At 42.7% G+C, this 25,254-nt stretch overlaps 1 long non-coding RNA gene across 1 annotated transcript in view; it reads left to right on the top strand.

The window, feature by feature from the left end:
• The first annotated feature begins 7,801 nt into the window (after nucleotides 1–7,801).
• Nucleotides 7,802–25,254, top strand: part of LOC139668717 (uncharacterized) — a 38,383-nt gene continuing 20,930 nt past the window's right edge. The window contains exons 1-2 of the long non-coding RNA XR_011697115.1: nucleotides 7,802–7,891; nucleotides 15,396–15,506. This is a non-coding gene — a long non-coding RNA (uncharacterized lncRNA). The remainder of the gene's footprint in view (nucleotides 7,892–15,395; nucleotides 15,507–25,254) is intronic.

The raw sequence follows: 25,254 nt of genomic DNA, 5'->3' as shown, positions 1-25,254 counted from the left end.
ATGACCTGCTATAAAAAGCACTGCCTGGCAGTCAGAGCTTGTCATCATTAAGTTACTGCCATAGCAGCTTATTCCCAACCTTGCTGAATAAACGCATGTATTAACTCATTCTGCTGACCAAAAAAAAACAAAAAAAAAAACAAAAAAAACCGATTCCATTCAAATATATGTACTATAATGTTTCTAGACTTCACTCTTTCAGCTGTGTGTTTTAACAAAACTCTGGCTTTTAGGAGATGGGAGTCCAAGCTAAGTCAGTGTAGTACAGAAGTTTTCTAGGTACTCCAGCACAACAATGCCGTTACTTCAGTGCACTTTCAAAACTTGCTATAAAATACTATGGCAATAATGAGAATCAAGCAGGTCACTCTGGATTTGGAAGAGCTGCTGCAGGTGAAACTCCCAGCAAAAAGTTCAGTGGCCGATAACAAGGGCAGGATGCAGAAACAGGGATGGGATGTAGAGATAAAGGTGGGATGCAGAGATGAGGGTGGGGTGCAGAGGCATGGTGGGATGTGGAGATAAGGGCAGGATACAAAGTTGAGGGTGGGATTAGGACATGGACAGGAATGCTCATGTGAAAGGTGTCTTTCACCTAACACTGGTTGCATCCTTTCTCAGCACAGACACACAGCCTTGCCTCTTCACAGAGGGTCTCTAGGCCCTTTGGTGCTTAAAGGCCATCAGATACCTACCAGAATGACTATATTAAAAAGCATCTCTCCAGGAAAGCAAGTGTGCTCCAGAACTTTCCTGATAATTAACTTAAAAATGAGCAATCTCCCACAAAGTGTATTTGCTGTTGTGGACAGCTGAAGGACGCCGAGAAATTCAGCTTCTCTACCTTTGCAACTACCAAGACCTGAAAAACAGGTTCATTACCAGTTACCCAGTGGAAGGATATGGATCTTATGTCTGTGGTTTCACTTGTCCTTGGTGCTTGTCACTTGATCAGGCATATTTGGTCCTGTTCCTGGTTCATTATTTCTTTGTTCTAATCTGTTTTGCAGGCAGTGTTTGGGAAGAGCCCCTGCCTCTCCAGCACTCTTTTGCATCAGCAGATCTCCAAGAACTTTACAAAATGAAAATAAATGGAAGGAATGAGGCAAATTTTGGGCAGCTGGCAGGGGCAGATGAGTAGGGAAGCACAGTTGATCAATGGATCACCCTCAAGAGGAGCAGGTACTGTGACAGGTCCTGGAGTGATATCCAAGCTCCCTGAATCCTCTGTGGCTGCTACTATTGCTGAAACTCACTGAGCAGACCTGTTCTTGTGCTGGTCCACCTACAGAGAACAAGCTACTGCTACAGGAAAACACATGCTGCTTCCAACAGCTGTGGTTTCCATGGGGAACCTAAACATTTCAGCCCCAATGTGCCAATGTCATGCAGGTGATGCTTTGGGGGTTTCCTCCTCCAGTTTTTAAACACAATCATTTGTAAAAGCTATATTAAAAGAAAGCCATGAAAACAAGCACTCGTGTTATGAGAGGTAAGAATTACAGTTACAGACTTTAATTTTTTGTCCTTGCATGATACAGTCTTTAACTACACTCCACTAGCTACACTTTTCAGACAAAATCCTACCACTTATTTTAATGGTGATTTACTACAGAAAAGAATACACTAAACATGAATGACATGTGCAGTGATTTAATATTACCAAAGTATTACTGTGATAAAATACTGTGGCATTATTTGTTCACTGCTTATACTGTAGTTACTGTACAAATGCTTTAGTGACCAGCACAGAAAGCTTGAAGCTTGAAAGTATCCTTTGGGGGGGAAAAAAGAGACTTTTAGCTGCAGAAAAATTTATCTCAGAAAAAAGCAAAGGATGTTGACTAATTACTTTGCTTTCTTATCCCACATATTCCGCTAGAGAAGAGGAGCCTTACAAAACTCATATGATACTGAGCAGCTTGTCTTGCAAACCAGAATGTTAGTTCATGCTGTTTGATGGCATCTCCCCAATGTACACAAGGCCCTGATCCTTAAAAGCTCATGAAGAGTGTGTCTGTTCATGCTACACACATTTACCATCACAAAACTGTCCAAAAGTGAGTAAGTCATTGTTATTGCAATACAGTATCTCGTGTTCTTCCCTCTTTTTGTTTCTGTATTCACATCAACTCCAAATTTTAATTTGTTAGGAAATTATACACTTAATATTTTTGGTCTGTTTGTGATGGAAGATGCAAAGACCTACAGACATTTACTGTTCTCTTACAATATTACAAATATAAATTGCTTTAAATTTAAATAATTATCTAATATCTTGTACCAGCAGAACTGTTGTCTTTGTCTTCAAAGACATTTTTTAGAAATATTTCCAGTTATAATGTAATCAGTTGCCCCCTAATACTAGATTCTTTTGCTTTTCACTAATATCAAGTGGTACTAACTAAATAGTCCTGTTGCCTTAGCAAGACAACTTAAGGAGAAAATTCCTTTGATACCAGAATGTTAAAACTGGGCTCTTCGTTCTTTAAACAATGATTCAAAGTCACGCTGCCCTTATTGTTGGCCTTCAGTACCAAAGATTTTTCTCATGCCTGGCTTCACTTTGACTTGATGGGCTAAGGTTTCAGCTAGCGATGCTATCAGACAATAGCAGATTGCAATTCAAAACGATGACTGGAAAAATCCCTACCTTCTTCCAAAGCTACCAGGTGAGGATAAAAAAAGAGCTGTAATACCTACTCTGAAGCAAGCACAAGCTTTAAAGCTATCAGGCCTATATCTGTACACTGATTTGCTCATTACTCTTTAGAGTTTTGTTGTTTCAAAGGTAAGTTGCAAATGGCTTGGTAACATGACTTCAAAACAGAGAAAGTTTCTACATCTTTTGAAAATTGGTTATAGTATTTTAATTTATTTTTTATATTTTATTTTATTTTATTTATTTATTTTATTTTCAACTGCAGCATTTCTCTGAAATTAACAATTGCATTATCCCACTCACAAGAAATAACAAGCAAATGCTGTTGTAGTGAACACATACCTAGTAATTTTGTTAGGGAACTCAAGTATTTTTGTTAGCATATGCTTCTTCTACTACACTATGTGGAAGTAAACTACAGTATTAATAATTATGGAGAGAGAAGAGGGTAACTGGTAATAGCAGTGATATCATAGGCATCTCTGTGAGGCATTAAATTGAACCCCATCAGTCAAGAATAATGCTTAGTTATAGTTGAAATCAGAAGTGTGAAAATCACTTTTGATTAAATTGTAAAATTGTATTTTCTATATTCTAAGCTCTGTGAATTTTACTTTGAAGTTCAGAGACAAGACAATATTCCAGTTAATCTGATCATGTTTTTCTGAAGTTTAAAGACTACATACCTCTCCCTAACTGCAGCACTGAGTGTGTGATAGAAGTACTGAATTGGACATCTGCTGCTGTCTTCTTTACCAGTGAGGCCACTTTAAAGAGCTGTCTGCTGTGCTTTCAAAGAAACCCATTGCTGTGTTCCAGCACTGAAGACAATAGTAGAGGGCAAAGATGTAACCTTTCTTGTCTGAATGTTATATATACACATTACATCTCCTGCAGATGAGAAACTATCATTGCAATAAAGAAGAAAACAAATTTTGGAGCAGTGTATTTTTCTGAATTATTTTTTCCATCAGAAAGAAGTGGCAGAACTGCCCGATCTTAATATTATTTGTTAAGCAGGTTCATTATGGCTGTATCTATCAGCCAACCCACATCAGATCCTCTTGTGCTAGACATTATAAAACCAAGAACTGTTCTGAAAGTTGGATTATGCAGAATATCATTTTATACTGCTGAAGTGTGTTGCTTGGAGGAGTGTCTAACTTTGTAATTTTTTTAGTACAAATATTTTTAGAGTAAGAAAAATGGTGTAGCATTCATTTCACTCAAACACTCAGACTATACAGGCCATGCTACACAGAAACAGAACATCAGCCAGAACGTGTTGCTTGTTTGTGACTGGAAAGAGCCAGAGAAGAGGAAAAGTGGTCACAGCTGCAAAGGAAGGGTGGAAAATGCTGACTGAAAGAAAGAGGAGGAATCTTTCTTTCTGGTAGAAAACAAACTGAAGAAAGCTAGGAGTACTGAATAAATATCAAAGAAGGTATGTTCTTTCTCCAGGAAGCAGAACTTTGTCACTGCCACTCCCAGCTCTGTTCTTGACTTGGTTTTCTGGTGGAAGTAACCTCTGAGGCCATGAGTATTGACTCAAAAAGGATTTAAGACACATTTCTTGAGTTCAGGTCAGAAGAGGAAAGAAGGTATTACTGGGTTTGCCCTTAAAGTTGCAGTGTGTTTATCTTTTATTAAAAAATAAAATTAAATTACTCTGCTTTCTCTTTCTTCCAGCCTCCCACCCAGGTGCTCCACTGCAAATCAGATACCATGTAGAGTAGGTGCCTCTTCTTTCCAAATGCCTTGTTTAATCTCCTCCTTCCCTTCTATTCTGTTTCTCTTATAGTGCAATAAACTCTGGGCTTTGTTCACCAGTCTGTGTGTACATATTAGGTCCACAACCTTGTTTGTAGCTATGATGACCTCTGGGGACGATATATCACCAGTTTTTCATATTGCTACAGCAGTGAAAGTGAGTAAAACACAGTTGTTTTGTCTTTGAGCAATGGATTTGATGAGGAAGTTATCTTGGTAATTAAAAAACCCCAAGCCCCTCCACCCTAAGAACTCTGAATGGTTTCTCTATTAATCACAACAAGGGTGCCATTGACTTACCATGTTTGTGAGAGACATTCCCCTAACAAAGTAGACACAATTTTTATCTATCTCAAAGAACATTTCATTTGGCAGAGTCTAATAGCTTTCACTCACAGGTATTACAATAATAAACTGTGACTGAAAAAAGGTAATAAATATAGAACTGCACATCTTTAATATATGACTGAACTTTTTATGTTTACCAAACTATTTTAAGTGTAAAACAGTACTATTCAGATCTTCAAAGGCCAGCAACATTGGGCTAACCCAGCCTTCTGACCAATCCATCTGGGTGTTAAACCTGCTGAGAGCTCACCACTGATGGGGTTACCAGAGGCCAGCCAAGAAGGAGTGTCCATCCCTGCTCTTACTCCATGGCAAAAGTGACATGCGATGCTAACATAAACCTCTTCCCCTGTGAAAGTGGCTTAGGACATGTTTTTTTTTCTCACATTTGAAACAGTTTATGAGTAGGAACATGGCCAGCTACTCTGGGTCAATGAATGGCAGCTCATAAAGGCATTGTAAATCACTGTGTATCTGCTGTGACCAATGGATGTCTTACTTCACCCACAGATCAGGCAGCTGGGCATGGCTTTTGCAGGAGGGATTTGTGGAGTATAGATATGAGGGATCCCAAAATTGTTGTCTTGCTCTGCTGCTAAGATTTGGCTGAATCCTTAGGTATGTTCCTTTTATAAATACTACATGTCAGTGGTCCTTCAGCATCTCTTACATCTCATCCAGTTTGCACTGTGGGTTTTTAGGGACAGGTTTTTCTTTGGCAAGATGTTTGTACCACAGTGACATGCCCAGGCTCTGTCCCTGGACTACTGCCTGGCTGTGACAGAAATGCAAGCCTTACAAACAACAATAATGCCTGAACTTCTGGAATAAAACCTGCAGATGCCAGAAAAGTACCAAGTCAGCTCAGTGGGTCAGATCTTAATGGAGAAACAGAAATAGAGCAAAAAAAATCTAAGCCAAGGCTCTGTTTTGAGATACAGAGGAGAGGATGCTGGCACCAATGTGTTTATGCACTGGTATTCAGCTCCCAAGACAAAAGGCTAAAAAAGACTTCTATGCAACATATGGGGAAAAAATCCAAGTTATCCCAATCTGGTTTTGTTAATTGTAATATTGATTACTCTTCCACAGCCACAAGACACAATGTATGGCATACAAGAAGGAATTAGCTTCTATTACTGTTGTATCTATGGCATGGAACTCCTACCATGGCAACCTTCATCAAAGAAGTCAGATGTTCTTCCCCAGGCAGGAGGAAGCCCACATGGGCTGCCCACCAGGGTGGTCTTACTTCCAGCATTCACAATCAGCACCAACAACTGCAGACTCCTTGTCCACCACCATGGATCACTAAGGATTGAGAGCAAATGTGTAAGGAGAATTTAATGAAATTGGTGCAAGTGGAAAGTGGGATGAAAAGCAACAGCACTTTGCCAAAGGTGTATTTTGTGGAGCAAACCCAGTACCCTCTGTGAGCAGTAGGTTCTTGAATAAAGAGAAAGCAGGAGACTCTGCATGACTAGACCTCAGTCAACATTTGATACATGATTTTATGGAAAGCTGTTATAGGTGTTGGTGACGTGCTGCAGGGTTGGTAAGCAGTTGGCTCAAGGGAGATGCCAGAGAGGGAATGTTCCCCCGCAGAAAGAAGCCCCAGAAAGATCAGGCATGAAAGATTAACAGGTTCATCCACACGCTAAATTGTGGGGTGTACACTAAATTTTAGAGTGTAATGGTGAAATTTTCTGATGGCAGGGCTGTGAGGGATGGTAGGAGAAAAATCAAGTTAGCCTGAGAAAAGATTTGCCTGAACTTGAGGGCTGGAATAGCAGCAGAAGTTCAAGCATCAAGCAGCAAGGTTATGTGTTTTGGGAATAAACACACCTGGTGCTGAGGTGTGTGACTGACTGGGTAGGACTGAGTGCACATACTTGTGGCTCACCAAATGAGCATAACAGTGAGAGGATTTGAGGAAAAGGCCTTAAGGTGAGAGAGGGGAGATTCAGATTAGGCATTAGAAAAACAAATTCAGTGTTAGGGTGGTCAGGCACTACAACAGATTGCCAGGGAGGTGTTGGAGTCACCATCCCAAGAGGCATCTGGATCTGGCCCTGGGTGATGCAGGTTACAATGGCAGTGCTGGGTGGACTGCGGGACCTGATGATCTTAAAAGTCTCTTCCAACATTGATTCTGTATCAGAGGGCAGCCAGATCTCAAGGTGGTGGCTTTCGCCTCTGAGTTATTATGTTTTCTGCTCACTGCTTGGGTAAGTAAGTGACTTCGTGTCCCTCCCAATACAAAACTGACATAAGGGCAAATCAGACGAGGCTTTTGGCCGTGGAAGAGCAACCACTGGCGACAGACAGCGCTCTTTGGACTGCGCTGCCGCTCCGGTATCTACCAGCTCCGGTCTCCGGACTCTACGGGGGACGTCACTCTGCTTTCTCGCAAACCCTTTCTGCGTTCTACCCCTCCCGCGTCCCCAGTAAGCCCGGGGGGAGGCAGGAGAGGCCGGCAGGGCTGGATGTGCGGCCGGCCGTGCCACTGCGGGGTCGGGGCGGGCCCTCCGGGACGCGCTGCCCTCCCGAGCCCGAGGCGGCCCCGCCGCTGCCCCGTCCGCGCGCCGCCGGGGGGCGGGCCCCGCGCCGCGCCGCTCCGCGCGCCATTGGCTCCCGCGGGGCACGTTCCGCGCTCCCCCGCGCCTCATTGGCCGCAGCAGCGCCTCTGCCGCGAGCCGATTGGCGGAGCGCGCCGGGATCTCCTCGCGGGGGCGGTGCGCGGGCGGGGGCGGCGCTCGGTCACCTGCGGCCGGGGCGGCCCCGCCGAGCTCTCCGGCCCCGCCGGGGCGGCCGCGGCGCAGCGCCCGGGAACGGCCGCGCAGACAAAGAACATGGCGAGGGGAGGAGGAGCCTGCGCCACCGCGCCCGCCGGGAAGGGCGCCCTGGGAGCGTACAATGCCCGCCGTGGGGCGGGCTCGCTTCCCCCCGCCCTCTGTCCCCGCCCCTGTGGCCGGGCCAGCGGGGGCTGGGACGGGACGGGACGGGCTGGGCTGGGCTGGGCTGGAGGCGGCTGTCGGGAGCGGGCCCGTTGCCTGCCGCAAGTTTCGCCTGGAGTGGAAAGTTGGTTGCGGCCCGGCGGAACCCGGCCAGGTAAGGAGCGGGAGAGGGTCCCGGGGCACCTGCGGGCCGTGCCGTGCCGTGCCATGCCGTGCCGTGCCGTGCCGTGCCATGCCATGCCGTGCCGTGCCGTGCCGAGCCATGCCATGCCGTGCCGTGCCATGCCATGCCATGCCGTGCCGTGCCGAGCCATGCCATGCCGTGCTGTGCCGTGCCGTGCCATGCCGTGCCGAGCCATGCCATGCGTTGCCATACTATGCCGTGCCGAGCCGTGCCATGCCGAGCCGTGCCTCCCGCTCTGCCCGCAGCTCCCCGGCCGTGTCCGCGGGCGCCCGCCAGGGCTGCAGGTGCGGCGGGACGGGCGGCTGTGCCCGGTGGGGGTCAGGCAGCCCCCGAGGCTGGGAACTTTTTAGGAACTTGGAAGGTTCCCCGCCGTGGCCCCGTCTGGGTAGAGCCGCCCCTGCCCGCGGCACCCGGCCCGAAACCCAGCGGGGCTGCCAGGGCCGGACCGGGAACCTCCTGAAAAACTCATCCTAAACTTGAGTGGAGTTACAAGCCTACCTGTGGAAGGTGCCGGGACCATTGCTTTTATAGAAGGAAAACTCTCCAGCCAGTTTTCCTCTGGCGCCTGCACGGAGTGCGGCTCTCAGCTGGTTTTTCTCAACTCTCAAATTATTCTTTAGCTCTGCTCTTGAATAAATATTGCTCATGTCAGAATGATTATAGTACTGTTGTGAGGCCTTCGTCGGGATTTTGATCCTTTTAATTTGTTCTAAGGTGGAGACTTTTTTTCCTTTTAAACTGACTAATGATCTGAGCATCCAGTTTGGGAGGTGATTTAAATTAATCTCTACTGAGTGTTCAATTATTTCAGCATTAGTTCTAAGATGTCTTGAGCTAGTTAGCTGAAGTTTGAAGTCCCAGAAATGTTTAGAAGTGAAGAGATAAATCACTGGACTGCCTAAAGTCATGATTAATGTGTTCATAATTAATTCGGTTACAGTCCCATCCCTCTCTTCCTCCTCCAGATTTACATCCAGGCAGCTCAATTGCATATCAAAAACCTCTTCTTATTTTCATTTAGTAAATTATGAGACTTTCAAACTTTTGCTCCTTTTCTTCTCTCTTTGCTCACACGGTCAACAGCTGAAGCGAGATTTTAGGGCAAGTGTCTGTGTGTACTTGCTTACACACAAGTAAAGACAGCTTAGCGACAGAAAAGCCAGGAGTGTAAATAGCCATTATTTTCTAGCAAGGGTTAATTCGTTATCTTTATATCTGCACGCTTGGTAACGGATTGGTAAAATTTTGAGGTGAAAGTGGCACAGCAGCTCTAGAAGGTACTGTTACACATCGCCCCAACTTAAGAAGAATATCTCTTTAAAATGTGTTGACATTTAATTGACCTTTGAAAGTTCATTCTGTTAATCATACTCAAAGCACTAAAGCTATGGATGACTGATCTGGTGTTCCTACATTCAGCCGTGCTCAGCATATAAATTCTGCAGCATAATTGCTACTTATTGAGCAAGAGTTTCTTTTCTTCTTCCAAAATGAGAAAGTTTTGCTTTGCCTCCGGCTGGGGGCTACGGGTAGAGTTGTGAATCCAAATGCTTTCCTGCCATCAGTTGTTGTGGCGGGTGTGGCCTCCAGCCAGGCAAGAAATTCCTTTGCTGAAACTGTATTTTTTTTCCTTCCTGAGGCCGCACATAGGGCAAGGTAACCTTGAAGGTTACTTTTGTATCTACGAGTCGAAACACAATGGCTCACTTGACTTTTTTTGTTTCAAGCTCTTCTGTACTCCAGCTGTTTGATGGAGAAGGTGGAATTTCAAAAGGGTGATTGCAGAAGGTACTCCCCTCTCACCCCCAAAAACTTGGCTCTTAAAACTAATGCACCCATGTTAAAACACATGCAACCTGCTTTATGGCTGTTATCCATAGCTTAGTTGTAACTCAAAGTCATGCAGATATCAAGAATGGAAGTGTTATGAATGAGCTCCCTGTCAAAATATCTGAGTAAAGATTAATTTCTACTGTGTTCACTTTCTGAAGTTAATATTGTTGGCAGTAGGTTTTGTGTGTTGAGACCTCGTGTCATATCTTGAATTTATGTCTGTCTTTTGACTTAAGAGAAATACTAAATGTTAAATGCAGTGTCTAATTCCTAATAGATCATTAGCTCTTTGCTGTTACCATTGAAAACTAATTAATAGCTCCTACTCTTAATTATAAATCTACTTATAAAGTTAGAGCGCTGGCAGTGCTGCTGTAGTTTTCTAAGCTGTTTTCTCAATGCTGCTTTTGTATTTGACTTTGCCTAACCGTGAAGTCAGATGTGATGTTCAAGCTTCATTTGCAGCCAAATAACTGCCCTGACACTGCATAGGGTTGGGAGCTGTGAAATCCCAAGGAGAGAGAGCCTGTCCTCTCAGCAAGTATTTTCATCAGGGCTGCATCCACCAGAATGCAAGTGCTTTGAATACCACAAAGGTGATCCTGTGGTTGAGTTTTGTTTATTTTAGTGCAATAGATAGAAGTGCCACGTGAGATTAATTTCACTGATTCTTTAGAAGGCTGAGTGAAGATAAATACACCAACAGCATGTCTGTACTTTCTGTACAGTTGACAGAAGGAGAAGGCAAAACATCCAAGGTAGCTTAAGGGCTGGAGTGCACAGATGCCTGACCTGCAGCTGCCCTGATGCCCATAGCCCAGAGCTGGCAGCTGCTTTGCCTGTATAACCTGCAGGGAAAGACCATGCAAGGTGTCCTCTGTCTACCTCAGAGGAAAACAGAGCATCTCAGAAACCAGCAGGACAGGTAGGGAATCTGCTCTGCAGCTTAGCTTTTATAGAGGCTTAGGTCTTGGGTCTAGCTAGGTGAAGATGTCAGTCCATCTGTGTTATTTGCAGTTGCAGGCACTGTCCTGGAATGAAATGCTTGAGCAGAGTCCCCTTTTCCAAAGGCTCTTTAGCTCATATTGCTGATTTGGGGCTCCCAGGCTGAGTTTTTCATGTTGAAAGAACTGGACAAAACGTGGATGGCATCAGCACGCAGGCCCAGGCATTCGACTGGGGTAATGAAAGCCAAGTTCTGGGTTGTGGCTGAGACAGGCCTAGAAGGGGATTTAAACCTGAACACTTCTTGTCCCAGTGTTTGTATTGTGCAGAAAGGTTTCTGGTGCAGCTGGTCTGTTCCCAAACTCCTTATTTTATTGTTAGGATAAAGGACAGATCTGGAAGTTGCACTTTCAGAAGCACTTTCTTGTGTTTCAGCAGTTGAGGAGTGACTGGGCGAGCAGGGAATTTGAGAACCGCGTGGTGGTTTGGACGTGTGGGACTGGTTCAAGCAGCGTTATGAAGGCTTCAGTGTTGGCACAAGTATGTGCTGGCAAAAAGTTGTGTGCTCAGAGGATAGTAGCAGCCAAGCACAGATGTTTGAAGTTTTAATAATATCTAAGACTTTATCAGGCACCTAAACCCTCGAGGGTTAAGAGGGAGAATCTAATGAAAGTGATGGTTGGTGTTCTTTGCATCTGCATTCCTAGATTACTCTGAGGAGTATAATGTGAAGTTATTCACTGAAAACTATGGCATTGCAGGAAAGGAATGTAACACCGGGCCATAAATTAACAGGAACAGGAAAAGCTCATTCTCAACTCCAATTTATTAATTCAACTGTTTGCATATATAGCCCTTTGCACCAGAAACTTGTACTGTATAAATATATTTTTATAATAACAGAACCTGCCCCAGGGAGCAGATTTTTGTGCAGAAAAGTTCTTCCTTCTCTTTCAAATTCAGGTGTGTAGAAAATAGATTTTTCATTATTCGCTAAGACTGCTTCTGCCTATGAGACTTCATGTTGAATAAAACACGTTGATAATGTGTTCTTGCTCAGTTTTAGATCCACAGATGCCTTTCCTCTGTAACCATTTGAAATGTTAGGAGCACGTGTTGGGTGTGCAAATGTAGACAGATTTAGTTGCATTTTAACCTACTCGCCGGTCAAGGTGAGCCCAAGCCATCCTAATGTGACATGCCTGACATAATCCCAAGGAGATTAGTTGTTAAGACATTTGAAAAATAAAGTCAGGTCTTGCTTCAGTGTTTTTCTTCAGTGACACATATTCTAAATTAAAGCTTTAGCAGCAACTTGATTATAAACTTTCTGTGAGTCTAAGCAACTGAGAGCTGTTCTTGGAGCTGTCAGGACATGTTCTAGTAGCTCTAATTTTTAGCTGACTACGAAAGCTATATTTATCCACCAGGGATTTTCTTTGCTAATAATGATCAAAAAAAGTTTTTTTGATAGGAAACCATTTTATAGGTGTCCTCTTGCTTCCTTTTCTGTTTTTTGTTTTTTTGTTTGTTTTTTTTTTACTTCTGGGCAGTTGTTTCTGCTATCAGGAGCAAAATGCGGTTACATGACCTGTTTGCATCTATGGAAGGATGTGTGGGTGCAGCACAGAGTTACTCTTTGTGACTTATGCAGGAAATTTTGGGGTAACAGTGAAGAAGCAGAATAATTTTAAGTTCCCGATGCCTGAAGTTAGTAGTAGGGTTTCTTCTCCCTTTGTGCTTTCTTTCTGTCTCTCATTTCTCACATTCAGCTCTGTTCTAGCTGTTCCAGTGGGGCTCACTCCACCCTCTCCTCTCACAGAACTTTCTAGTGTGTGTGTTTTTTGGCATGTCAGTGTTGATTACTGTGTTTCTGAGCACTTTGCAGCTTCCACAGCATCTCAACTGGAGCATTCACGCCAGTAAGTCCTTTCTCCCCTTGCTTCACTGCTCAGTCTAATGCTTTCTCCTCACTTTGTAGGACTGAATTCTTCCTCTTTTTAAGTTTGTGGATTTTTTTTTTCTGTGTGCATTAGTCTTTTGCAGCTTCTGCTTCTGACAGGTTGGGAGGAAAGACCTTTTCACCGTGATGAGGAGACAGGTTAACATTAACAAGATTCAGGTTCATGGCCCTGTCAGTATGATGTCAGCATTTGATCCAATAGGTCAGAGTGTTTAATTACAAACTGTGGGAACCAGAAGTATTTACCTTTAGGCTGATGTTCAGCCTCATTCTGTTCCCTCATGCCATAAGCCTGGTCACATCCAGGGAAAGGGGAGGCTGTTGGAAATAAATGAAGATGGGACTTGAGTAGGTGTAGTGCCCTAGTCTGTATGTGTGCAAAGGTTAATGCATTTTCTGTACATGAACTCCCGTTTCATTGTTTAAATGTTGCTCTTACATTTTGCTTTCACAGTGCTATAAATAAATAAAAAAGCATTTTCTAAATTACTTTAGCACAAGGTGGTGTTAACAAAGTTGCTTTCTGCACACTTTTAGTGGATGTTTTGCTTGTAGTGCCCAGAAGTTCTCTTGCATCTAGCGCTAATTTCTGGTAATGTTCAAGTACCTTTGGGACAAGAGTAATCAATGCGTAGCCCAACCTCATAGGTCAGGATGTGTAAGCTGAAGCCAAACAGACTCTTCGGCAACTTCTGGGGTTTGTGCAGTTCGCCATGGAGCACATTAAGGAAGAACAGTCTTGTGGTCAGAGGTTGTATTTGTTTTGATCTACTGGAAATGAAGGACAAACATGATTGTGCTAATTATTTTGAGAGTCTTTATGTCCCAGTTGTGTTTGAGCTCTGTACAAGGGAAGGAGTGATGGGAGAGAAAAGTTGCCTTCCTTGTCTTTGCAGGGGAGGTGGGATGGGTGCTGTGTCCAGGCTATGGGCAAACATGACTGACTCCTGCATTAATTACCTGACCCTGAAATCAGAAATGAGGGTAAATAGTAGCATGTGAGGTGTGAGTCACTGGACCAACAAAAGGATCAGAGTTTAAGTCCCTGCTTTTCCCAAGAGTACAGCAGGATATAAAATATGTTCCCCAGAAAATGTATTGTCAGCAAAAATTACATATCCTGAATAAAGGACATAAGAAATGTGAGTTAGGAGACAGTTTGCAAAATACAAGATGAAAGCATTCTAGAAATTCTAGAAGGATGTTGGGGCAGAGTTTTGTGTTTGAAGATGATTCTGGTCAGTCTAAGCATGTTTGCTCCTGTGTGCAGGGATCTCTGCTAAGTGCCATGCCTGTAGTGTGTCCCCTGTGCCAGAGGCTTGTTACCACTGCAGCTGTGTTTTGCCTTCCTTTGGAATATGGACAATACAGCTGAATGAGCTGGGTACTACAGGTAGTTTGGTCATGCTGTCAAATCTAAGTAAATGTTCTCTGCTAAGCTTGGGATCTGTTATTTTGTGCTCTCTTGAGTAATGCTTCTCCCAAATAACCATGAGAAGATGTTATTGCCATTGAGTGCTGTTTTCTGGGTCAATATATGCTTGTTGTTCTTGTTTTGACCCAGTACATGATCTTTGTACTTACCTGAAATGGGAAGCCATGAACTTGAGCGTTCTGCATTGGGAGCTGCCCCAGCAATGCCCTTACACACACTTCGGGCCGGTCGCTGCTCCTCTTGCGGTGCTCAGCTCTGACAACGAGGAGAGTGATGCTCTGCACTACCTGGGCATCACCCACTGCTGCCACCTGACAGGAGAAGAAAGTTGAGCCTGTCACAGCTTCCTTTCTGCCAGTACTTAAGGTTTGTGGGATTCACAGTGATGCCCTCATGACACTAAAATGGAGAATAGCAAACAAGGCTGTACTGTTCACTGATCCTATAGCAGAGCATAAGTAGAGTGATATCCCTCCTTAGCCTTCACTTGTTGCTGCAGCTGGTTGATTGATGGAGAAGATTTGTTTATCAAAAGCATCTTTGTTTCATGTGGTCACATACAGAACAGGTTCAAGTACCTCCAATAGGTGTCAGTAGTTCAAATTGATATATACATTTCAGTTAATAAGTCCAGTGTCCTGCACCTCTTGTGGTTTTGTTGTGTGCTCATAACAGCTTTCAGAACTGTCATGTGAGTATTCTCATGCTACTTTAGACTGGTTTACTTTAGTTTCCATTGTGTATTTTTCCATAGTCTTCTCAGTCTCTATTTCTTTGTTTTCCTCCTAATAACCTAGTTCTGTCTTGTGTGTCTGTTTGTTCATCCATCTGCAAAGGGCTTCCAAATATCCCTTTTTGTCTAGAATGATTACATGAGTAAATTCCTTCTCCATCCTAAAAGCATAACTAGGAGGACCCTGTGGGGATTTTGCTTTTCGGAAGTGATGATCAATCTTGAAATTGGTTTTCGTTGTGTAATCTGAATTTTTCTTAATATAATAAACAAGAGAAGTTGTTATGCCTACCTCTGGTGGGAAATGCAACTACTTCAGTATAGGTTCTGAATACCCATGCTGCCTTAGCAGTTAACCTTTATCTCCTCTAAGTGAAAGACAGCTGCATTCAGCAGCAATGCGTCACTTTAAACACATTCTAAGTTTTAAATTACTGTGCCAGAAAAGGACACAGTTTTAATAATGGTTGTTAAAAGCTATCTGACTTCTTGCAATGAGAACTGTGTGATCTGAGCTGCTGAACTTCTGGAATTACAATAACTTCTGTTCGTGTATGTGATACAGATTCCTGGAAATCTAAGGAGCAGTCTTTGGTGAATGAAGAATGTAATTCTCTCCGGAGGTGTGGGTATCTCTCATGAAGGGAACTGAAGTAGGATCAGCTGGTATCCAAAAGTAAGTTCTTGGGCTTTTTTCTCCAGATACATTGCTAATGAGGTGCACCTCAGTATTCATTGATTTGGATGGATTAAAAGCTGATTAAAATTCTTAATGATTAGACATTGAGTTTTGGGAAGAGGCTCAAGAAAACCCACTACACATTGTTCCTGATTTTACCAATAGTTTTGACATCTTGTTCCCAAACATTTGGATATTTTATATCTCGTTTTGATGCGTAATTTCAACTGCTTGTATGAAACTGCCTTCTTAGCACAAGGGGCTGAGGCATTTTAGGTTGAGTTCAAATGCAGTTGGGAGAATCGGATTCATCTGCAACAGTTGGAGATACTCATGTTGTATCATAACAGCTGTGAACTTGAGTTCATATGAGTAATGTGTGCTTAATCTTACTGTGCTGTCAGTGACAGCAAGAGGAGGAATAATTTTTTCCCATATTTAATGAGGATCTTAAAGTTTTTGAGAAGCAAATTAGAAAATGTAGACTACAAAGCAAGTTAGGAAATAATTGCCACAAGTTAAATTTTTTTTCAAATTCTATGCCACTTTGAATTTGCATGTTTATCTTTTGGTATTCTAAACCCCATTTGATATGGTTAAAAACTGATTTACCTGTCTGAATTTCTGTGTCACATCATCTATATGGAAGGCAACAGAAAATGTAGAGGCCCTGGTTTTGAATTCTAGGAAATTTTAGGAAAAGTTGTGGACGAGTTGCTTTTTTTATTAGTTTGTTGTTTTTTCTTTATCACCAGTAGTCCATCCATCTGCCTTGGAAATTTCAGAAGAGTGAGAAAAAAACAGTTGAAAGCTTTTCTTTAACTGAACAGGGCTGAAGTGCTACCAGTTTGCTCCTTCTGTGATGTGAACTGTAAATTCAAGAAGACAGTGAAAAGTTAGACTGCTGTTCCTCTTGTCTTACCTTTATTTGTTCACAGTCTTATCAAGATGAGCATGTGTCAAGCCTTGTTGATTGCTATTCAAGTCTTGGACACTTTATTCTTACAGAGGTGTTCAAGAAGACTTTACAAATTAAAAATCAGTAGTAAAGATAGCAGGTGGAATTCTCTTGCCTACCAGTCCATACTGTGTGATAAAGTGCCTCACAGTTTTAGATTGACCTTGCTTTGACTTTCAGAGAGATATAATCTGTTTGATGTGTTTTAAAAGTGGAAAGGAAGGCACACGTGGAGTGGAATTGCATATTGTTGCTGACATAATGCCCTTCAGCTGATTAATTCAACGTATTAGGATTTTATAGGCTCCCTACTTTCTCCCCCTTTAAATTGTACATATTAGGCCAGTACATTTACAAATAAAAGGCTAATTTCAGTTTCATGTAGGTGTAATTAAGGTGAAATATTTTCATTCTGCAATCAGTGTTTTGCATTGGAGGACTTTTTTGTTGTCCCTTTTTGTTACAGTCTGTGCATGTTGTTTTACAAGGTGACAAATGTTTTTCTCAGCTGGCTTGTGATAAGATAGAACTTGCCAAAAGAGGAGCTCTTTTCCTTTTTTTTTCTTTTTTCAAAAGTGTTGTAAGTGTATTTTCCTTTTGTCCTGTTCCTCAGTAGACCTCACACCGGACTGGCCAGTACCTGTTCATGTTGCCAACTCTGTGAAAGTTGGGGACCTTGCTGAGAGTTTCGTAACTTGTCATGGCAGCTCCCCTAAGGAGAGGGTCAGTGGATCCTGTGTCTCTGGTGTGGTATATAAATGCCAAGTGCTAGGAATTTCTGGAATGTAGAGTTGTGCAGCACTGATAAAGTTTGCTTTGTTTCCTTGGTGACTTGACCCATTGAGAAAATGTGATTCCCTAGGAAGGTTTAATAGCTCAAAGTTGGTATTGAATAAAGGGAAAGGCCCCAGCATAATTCTGCTTGTTTTCACCTGCTGCCTGAAAGATTAATTTTCTTAACCTTAGTATAGAAAATTTAACCCTGAGTTTTGAAAGTGATTTATAGAGATCCTTCACACTTATCAGTTTGAATAAATACACCACAGGCTTCTGCATTCCAGCTACAGTCTTTTCATAACCTACTCATTTTACAGTGTGGTAATTGCATTTGGGGGCAAGAAAGTTTCAAGGAAAAACACCTTCTAATTAGAGTGATATAATCACTCTACTTGCTTACTGTGGTTTCATATGACTTCAGAAAAATAGTTGAGTGATTAATCTTTAATTTTCCCCATCATTAACTTAATAAGGAAATGGGAGATAGAATGAAAAGCAAACAGCAGAACTGTACTACCAAGATGTTACGCCAAATCTTTCTGCCTTTTTTATTTGGTGAGAAGTACCATTCTGCCAACTACATGAAGTGTAGCAGCAAATGGTTAGCTCAGATAATTTGTAGAAATCTTCTAGCAGGTTTGAACTTTACTGAAGCCTTTGCAGAGCTTGCTGCGCAACTTCGTGCCTCTTCCTCACAGTCCCCTGTGGGCTGGGTGGTGGGATTTTTTTCCATGGTTTTATTTTGAAGCAAATGTTGCATAAACTAACTTTTAATATAATTCCCTTGCACTTACTTGTTTGTGGGGAAGAAGCCATCCCAGACACCGTAGTGAAATACCCTTAGGAAGGGTTTGGTTCTATTTTTGTGCCAGTCAGTTACTATCTTTAGTTGCTACGCTGATAAGTGAACTTTGTTGTAGAGTGGTGCAGTTTTGGTATGAACGTGACAGGATTGCTCAAATCTCTTGGAAAAGAAAACAAATGCAACAGTGGAAGCAAGTTGTCCTTTTTATATGTCTTTATTTAATTCTTAGTGGATGTAAAATAATCAGCATAATTCTAGAAGTGTAGTACTTGAACAGAAAATATGCCTGGCTGTTTGCAAAAGTTCCTCTGGAAGTTGTACTGTATTTCATTAAGTAAATACTTCTGAAAACAGTCCCGTGGACATCTGCAGGCAGCAACAGAGCAACAGAAATTGTAATGATCTTAACTAACCTGCTTGGAGGCCTCTGCATGTTAATAATGTCAAATAAACAGCCAAGGAATGTGTGTTGCTGTTGACAGTGAGCGACTGTAAACATCCTCGACTGGAAGCTGTGAAGCAGCAGATGGGGCTTTCAGTCGGATGTTTGCAGCTGCCAACTGCCACAGACGTCAAGAAATGTTTGACACCTAAAACATAGTTGTCTGTTTAAAACTTCTATTTGGTTTATCACAGACATAAGAATTAGGCCAAACTTTTCTAATGCTGCTTAATACTTCTTGTGGTATCTGTGTCTGAATAGCTAGAAGTCATCCAATCTCTGATAGCAAAAAGCAAAACAGGAATCAGTTATGTTATATTTTTAACTGCAAATTCACTTCCAAGTTTTCAGAGCTGCTTGGTTCTACAGGTTGCTTGGCTTCATTTCTAGACTCCGCTAGAAAGTTTTTACAAGGTTATTTCACATCTTTATCATCTCTGTAATTGTTCATTTAGAATTTGAAATCCTAAGCCGTGGAGGAAGTAATCACTTACAGGAGTTCTGGAAACTAGACATGCAGCAATCAGAGAAATCATGGAGGAAAAAAAAAGCCATTAAAAATTTATTTTTCCTGGAAGAGACCCAAGCCTGCAAAATGGAGAAGTCAGGGAGATCTCCTTCTCTCCTCCTTTTTCTTAAAAAAAGAGGAAAGCTGATTCATACTTTTCTAGAAGTCAGTTGAGACAATTTCAAGACTCCAGTCATGACAACTAGTTTTATGTGTGGGTGGACCCTGGTGCTTAAATATGACCCCAGGACACAGAGAATAGTTTATGTGATTGGCATGATCATTGCTACCATACCAGAAAAAGGGCAGCAGGGTTGTAGCACAAAACTGATTTAAGCTGATACTGAAAGCACTGGTGTATTCCTCCTTGAAAGAAGATGTGTCTGCTTGGTATGTATGTTAAATATCTACGTCTTTGGTAAAGAGAGTTTTGTTGTTAACTTGTTTTTTCTTGTTGTCAGTATCCTTTTTCAAATATGTTTGTGAGCATATTTGTGTAAAAGTGTGAGAGGACCTAATCTAAACATTAATCTGTCCCTTTACATTTCACATAAGAGACAGATAACCTAAGACTTTCTGCCCTTTCTGACTTTCTTGTAAAGGAGCTAATGCTGTGCTTAGAGTTATTGCCATGTAAGTAGCTAAAACAGTATCTGCAATATTAAGAAAACATGCTCTGTATTTGAGGAAACTTCACTAATCCCTGTTTTGCAAGTAGTTTTCAGTGAAGATTTGTACACTTGCCATAGGTTCAAATTATATTGTACTTCAGTAAAGCTTGAAGGTTCCTGTTAGGATTAGCACTGTACATCATCTTGCACTTTCATTGCTTGTAGTAAAGTATGAGCTCTCCTAAAAAGGATTTACTGTCTTATTCAAAACCAGTGGCATCAAGGTAGACTTCAGATGATGTGGGCAGGGGTCAAATGGGAAGAGCAAGGGGAAAACCCGGGGAACAGAGGGATGGGCTAAGGAATAACTGTCTGTGCGTTTGTAGGTGGCTCTGAGTTGGTTGCTAATTAAAATGTGGAAGACAGAAGACATATCTTCTTAGCCAGTTATTTATCTGGCTGTAAGTATCTTGAAATATGATGGTTTATTTTGGTGATATATGGATTTGAAGTCAGGACAGACACTGATGGAGCTGTGGGTTTAGGTCGATTTTCTCTTTTTTTCCCTCTGTAGACAGAGCAGGTGAAATGGACAGAGGTTTCCAAAAGCCTTGTTTTGCAGATCTAAGAAATACTGAAAAGCTTGAACTCAGCAAAACAAAAGTCAACAAATACAGCGTATGACTTAAAAGAATTGCAAATTTAGTGATGTGCTGAGCAAGTTCAGGGCCAATGTAGTTGTTAGGCTTGCGGCTTACATGCCTTCCAGAAGTAGCTGAATTTTTTGTGAGTATTTATGACAAAAAGAAAATGGGAATTACTGGCAGCACTCAGGTTATATTTGTGATGATAGAGGTGGGTGTTATTGTTACCAAAGTAGGACAGTAATGAACAGAGCTGTGGTTCAACAATTAACAAGTGTTTAGATGAGTGCTTGTGCAACCTTTCTGGGCTTAAAACTGATTTTGTTGACAACTTAGAGAACTTTCTGACTGACCTTGTAATGCAATTCATGAGACTTGGATGCACTTGAGAAATGCCATCTAGGCAGAGGATTCTTGACATAATCTCCTCATTTGAAAGCTTTGTGACAGTTTTGAAGAGGATTGAGCAATAGGAGTGGACTTGCATAGGCAGAGTATTTAATATCAAAAGCATTAAGTACCTCCTGTGAAGATTTACATATTGATAATATTTGTGCTTTTGCAGGAAATTCTTTTAATACCCATTCTATTACTCTTCTTCCTGAATTACGTACTGTCTCAAAGTTCAGCGTGTTTCCTGTTGGAAAATGTAGTAGTATGTGGGGACTATTTTCTTCCACCTCTAATCTCACTACATGCACATGAGGAGTTTTCTTCCAGAAAAACAACTTCAGACACGTAACTGCTCTTCTGCCAGCTACCTCTTAAAACCTGCTAGGGCTAAACTTCAGAAGAATTTATGGTGGTTTGACCCTGGCTGGATGCCAGGCACCCACCAAAGCTCCTCAATCTCCCCCTTCCACCACTGGACAGGGGAGAGAAAATGTAATGAAAGGTTCGTGAGTTGCAATAAGGACCGGGAGAGATCACAAGCAGAATTGACACGAACAGACTTGACTTGGGGATATTAATTGAATTTATTACCAGTCAAAATTAGAGCATAGGATAATGAGATATAAAACAAAGCTTAAAAATGCCTCCCTGCTACCCTTCCATCCTTCTTGGGCTCTATCTCCTCCCTGCCAGCACTGAGGGGAGATGGGGAATGGGCATTATGGTCAGTTCATTGCAGGTTGTTCCTGCTGCTGCTGCTCAGGAAGAGGAGTCCTTCACCTGCTCCACTGTGGGGTCCCTCCCACAGGAGATAGTTCTCCATGAAATTCTCCAGCATGAGGCCTTCCCACAGGCTGCACAGTCCTTCACAACTGCTCCAGCATGTGTCCCTTTCCACAGGTTGCTGTCCTTCAAGAACAGCCTGTTCCAGCGTAGGTCCCCACCAGGGTCACAAGTCCTGCCAGGAAAACCTACTGTAAATGTGGGCTTCTCTCTCCATGGGGCCACAGGTCCCTGCCAGGACCCTGCTCCGGCACAGGCTTCCAATGGGATCACAATGTCTTTTGGGCATCCACCTGGTCCAGTGTTGGTCTCTTCCACAGGCTTCGTTCAGCTGGATGGATCTCTGCACACCCATAAGCTGTAGGGGAATCTCCACTCTGGCACCCAGAGCACCTCCTCCCTCTCCTCCTCCACTGACCTTGGTGTCTACATAGATGTTCCTCTCACGTATTCTCACTCCTCTCTTCTCTGAGCCAAATTACTTCAGCACAATAATGTTTTTTCCTTCTTAAATATGATCTCACAGAAGCGCTGCTTTGCTCCCCAGCCCTGTTTGAAAGGGAAGAGCAGTTCTTGTCTGAGGGGTGTTGATTTTTACTCTGCAGAAGTTCTTTTTGCAGGCCAGGAAGGAAGGAAAAGAGGAAGGTGGACCTGCACTACTTATGTGTGTATGCTGTTTATGGAAATCATCTTTAAAATGGTGGGGCAGCTGTTGGAAAAGGCACTATCCCTCTGCCTATGTATGCACTTGTTATGAGAAGAATACAGTTTATGATGTGAATGGGAAGGTTTCAGTGCTGAGCTACTGTTCCTGCTCAAGCAAGACTCAAAAACATGTATTGTTCAGATATATGCCTTAACTCTGCTTGAAAAGTGGTGCTGTGTAATAGCTGTGTTTCTTGGGAAGTTTTTTTTGTTAATTTTATGTGAAATAGGAATTAAACAATGTGCTTGTTTAAAAACCAAGTAAAAGGTGATGAACTAAACCTGTATCTCCTAAAACATATCTGAATTGGAAAGGATAATTCTTCTGAGTTGAATTAGACATATAATTTTCCTACCTTTAAGCAGTTATTTATAAACCAAGATTCATGAAATCACTCCTTTTTTTTCCCCCTACTGATGTATGCAGGCTGTTTTGGGGTGGGTTTTTTTGAAGCTTCAAGTAGTTATTATGAAACAAATAAATGAACAAAGGAAGAAGGAAGCCACGTGCCATGAAGTGACATAGTGTTTTGCCAAATTACAGCTTGAGGCATCTCTTTAGCTGTGGATGTGAATGTAGCCGCTTTTATTTAACAATACATCTCTTAGTTTAATATGGATAGCCAGAATTTTGCTCCAATTCAGGCTTCCTGTCAAAGGCACTTGATTTTTCTTGTGAGTAAATTGGAAATACTTTCTGTAACTTCGTCTTGTGTTGCTGATGTATTTTTATTTCCCCCCTCCTGTGTGTGCCCTTTGATTAAATACATACCTCTTTTCATAATGCAGAGTGTAGAAAATTAGTCTGTCTGCCTATAGCAAGGCAAGATACCAGTGGAAGAGAGGAATATTGCGCAGAGCAGGTTGTTTGCAGTCTCTTCTGGGCATTCAAGTGTATTCCAATCAATAGTTGGTCCTTCAGCGTCTCCCTAGAGGAGCTCTGAGCTGTTCTGTTCTCTTCATTGCACTCCATATTTTTTTACTCACCTTGTCTAAGGACAGAGGATTTGCTTTTAGCTCTCCAGAATGCTGTGCAGAGATCTCTAGTCTCTTTGCTTTTACCGTGTCACTCACCTCCTTGCCTTCCCTTGATTCATCCTTATTCACTTTGTGCAACTTAAATTGCTTGCTTTTGTCTTTAAGGCCATCACAGCCTGTGTATGACACAGCTCCCACATCCAATTGTCCTGTAATGCTGTTCTCTGTTACTGACCTGAACTTTTTTGGTCTTTTTCAAACGTTTTTTGATCGGTCTCACAAGTAAAAGGCTAATCAGTCAGCAACCTTTCGTAACTACTTTGTTGTAGTAAAGCTTTGGAAAGAGTTTGTGCACTCCACTGAAGGCCATAGGCTGTTAAGAGATCTTCTTAGAGTAATGTTTATAGTACTTTTTTTTCCTCTTGCCCTCCTCACCTTCTGTATACTTTGAGAATAGGCTTAACATTTTTGTTTTGCAGTGTTGACTTTGCAGAGTTGATAGTTGTCTTTCTGATGAGTGCTGCTATTTCTGGGGAAGTTGTCTGCTTTGTTCTGTGCAGAGCAATGAAAATGTTTTACTTTCTCCAGAAAAGTTTTCGCCATTCTGCATAATAACTTGTATATCCTTCATGTTATTTATATATATTTTTATATGCATATATATGCTTGGAAGTAATAGGAAATGCCACTATACAAGGTTGCCTTGCATTTTTATTTGTGTGTGTATATATGTATATAGGCAGTTAAATGCCACCCTGACGGCCGGTCCCATCAGATCTCGGAAGCTGAGCAGGGTCAGCCGTGGTTGGTACTTGAATGGGAGCCCTCTGGCAATACTGGGGGCTGTGGGTTCTAGTCCTGAGGACTTCACTGTCACTGTCCAAGCTCGCTTGGCTGTGGCAGATGGACCTTAGGAGTTAAAGGATGGGGCCAGTTCTGCGCATGCTGTGCCTCACCTAAAAAATGCACTGCGCAGTATGGAAGGGCACAGCCACGTGGGGAGAGCCCTTCCCAAATCTTCGTTCGTGAAGCCCAGCCACGATGATGATGATGATGATGATGATGATGATGATATATGTATATACACATGCACATACCTGTGTCAGGGAAGAAAAAGAGGCAAAGGAAGCTGTGCAAATAGCTTGTTGCTTTCCACTTGTTGCCTAGATATCCATGCTGAACAGAGTAAACCAGCCTTGTGTTCTCGAATTTCTTAATTAGTTTGAAGCATTCTGCCTGTACTTTACTTATGACATTATTTAATGGAATATTATCAGCGGATTAAAAATAGCCACCGATACGGTGGAGAGGTTTCCGCTTCCAGGAGCCAGGCTAGGAAAGCGACAAGCAGGGCTCCCTAGGATCAGGCCCCTTAGAAGCGAGGGATGGCTCCTCCCGCCCCCGGCCCGGCGACCGTCCCGAACGGAACAAGCCCGCACTTGCCAGGAGTCCACGAGGAAAAGCCAAGTTTATTGCCGCGCGCTAGCTTTTGAGGAGAGCATGGGAATTCCCCGGATGTAGGCGGGGAAGAGGGGCGGAGACGGGGAGGAGTAACACAGTTCATTGGGTACATGCAAACGAAGGGAAGGAGGGAGGGGAGGAGCGGCAAAAGGACCAATGGGAGAATGAGATGGGCGGGGAAAGTCTACCGTAGGGCTTCCGGCACTTCGAGGCAGGGACAGCCCCCGCCCGGGCTCCAGCAGCGCCTCATGGGCGGCCCCGCCGGCAACCGCCCCTATGGCCGGGTCGGGCCAGGACAGGGGGCTGCGACCCGGAGGGTTTTGTGGGAAGAGGGAACCCGGACAAGGAACTACCAAGGGAAAAACAACCAGGGTAGACACATTGGGGTGTATAACATTCAAACTGGGGAAACATCAATATAGGGTGTGAACATTAGAGTCCTTATAAATCTCTCGCAGAGCTTCCATATTCGGGGAGCCGGGTTCCTGGGCTTCGGCGTCCTCGTCTATCCATCTCTTGTAGTATTTTTGCCAGAGTATAAACCCTGGGTCTCCTCCGACATCTCCTCCTTTTTTGTCTTTTAATGCCGGGTAGTATGTGCTCATCTGAAACTCTTGCTCAAAAATCAGTGGTTTTAAAAAAATGAAGCAACAGAATACTTAGTCTGTTTAAGTACAAAT

This window comes from Pithys albifrons, chromosome 2 (genome assembly GCF_047495875.1).
Source record: "Pithys albifrons albifrons isolate INPA30051 chromosome 2, PitAlb_v1, whole genome shotgun sequence".
In the NCBI taxonomy this organism is placed as follows: domain Eukaryota; kingdom Metazoa; phylum Chordata; class Aves; order Passeriformes; family Thamnophilidae; genus Pithys; species Pithys albifrons.
This window is presented reverse-complemented; position numbering and strand designations above follow the sequence as displayed.